General features: G+C 47.5%; 1 pseudogene; it reads left to right on the forward strand.

The window, feature by feature from the left end:
* The first annotated feature begins 560 nt into the window (after positions 1-560).
* Positions 561-1347, forward strand: LOC115520600 (annotated as a pseudogene).
* Positions 1348-1666: the final 319 nt, after the last annotated feature.

Genomic DNA, 1666 nt, shown 5'->3' on the forward strand with positions numbered 1-1666 from the left:
AAAATAGGCTTTTAGCAAATCAAGCAATAGGGATGAATGTTGGGTTTGGCAGGGGAGGGGGTGGTTCTGAGACAAAAAGCACTGCCCCGACCCATGTAGTAATGGATTTGAGTTGGAGACATCCTATGAACTCACACTTAGCTTAATATAAATACAAATCGTTAAATATAGAAATACTTATAGATATGTGTATATGCACAAGTTGGTATAAACACACAGATTTCCTTGCTCTGTTGGCTGAGAGGGTCTAGCAGCAATATCCCAGGAGCAATGAGCATACCTGGTGCCCAGCTTTTGGTTTCTAAAGCCATTCTCAAGTAAAAGAAAGCACAGCTCCTCAGAAATGGCTGATACCAGGGGCACCCGGGTGGCTCAGTCGGTTAAGCGTCTGACTCGGGCTCAGGTCATGATCTCAGGTTTTGTGAGTTCGAGCCCCACGTCGGGCTCTGTGCTGACAGCTCAGAGCCTGGAGCCTGCTTCGGATTTTCTGTCTCCCTCTCTCTCTGCCCCTCCCCTGCTTGTGCTCGCTCTCTCTCAAAAATAAATAAACATAGACCACAATGAAGCTGAACATCTCTTTCCCAGCCACTGGCTGCCAGAAACTCATTGAAGTGGACCATGAACACAAACTTCGTAACTTTTGTGGTACGAATGGCCACAGAAGTTGCTGCTGATGCTGTAGGGGAAGAATGGAAGAGTTACGTGGTCCGAATCAGTGGTGGCAATGACAAACAAGGCTTCCCCATGAAGCAGGGTGTCTTGACCCATGGCCGTGTCCGCCTACTGCTGAGTAAGGGGCATTCCTGCTACCGACCACGGAGTACTGGAGAAAGAAAGCGCAAATCTGCTTGGGATTGCATCGTGGATGCCAATCTCAGTGTTCTCAACTTGGTCATCGTGAAAAAGGGGGAGAAGGATATTCCTGGACTCACTGATACCACCGTGCCTCATCGCCTGGGGTCCAAGAGAGCTAGCAGAATCCGCAAGCTTTTCAATCTCTCGAAGGAAGATGATGTCCGCCAGTATGTTGTGAGAAAGCCCCTAAACAAAGAAGGTAAGAAACCTTGAACCAAAGCACCCAAAGCGTCTTGTTACGCCATGTGTCCTCCAACACAAACTTTGTCGGCGCATTGCTTTGAAGAAGCAGCACACGAAGAAAAACAAGGAAGAGGCTCAGAAGATGCTAAGCTTTTGGCCAGAATGAAGGAGGCCAAAGAAAAGCGCCAGGGACAGATTGCCAAGAGACGGAGGCTGTCTTCTCTGACAGCTTCTACCTCAAAGTCTGAGTCCAGTCAAAAATGAGATTGTTGTGAGAGGAACAAATAAATAAGATCAGACATCAAACCACCTTTATTGCTTTTCTTCATTCAGAAGAAACAGACAAATGGAGAGAAACTCCGGTCACAGGAAAGGGAGTATTGTCCATCTGATGGCGTATGAAGCGTGCGGGAGATCCCGTCAAGTGGAGGGGCTGAGACCACACCGGGACAGTGGTAGAGAAGGCCAGGATGGCGTTCTGGGGGGGAGGGGGGGGAATGGGTGGATAGGTCAGGAAAGGATTCTGAGCAGAATGTCCGTTGCTTTTTCAGTGAGTCATGGAACAACTTGGGGGAAATAAAGGACAGACTATTAAATAAATAAATAAATAAATAAATAAATAATTGCC

Source organism: Lynx canadensis, chromosome C1 (genome assembly GCF_007474595.2).
Source record: "Lynx canadensis isolate LIC74 chromosome C1, mLynCan4.pri.v2, whole genome shotgun sequence".
In the NCBI taxonomy this organism is placed as follows: Eukaryota; Metazoa; Chordata; class Mammalia; order Carnivora; family Felidae; genus Lynx; species Lynx canadensis.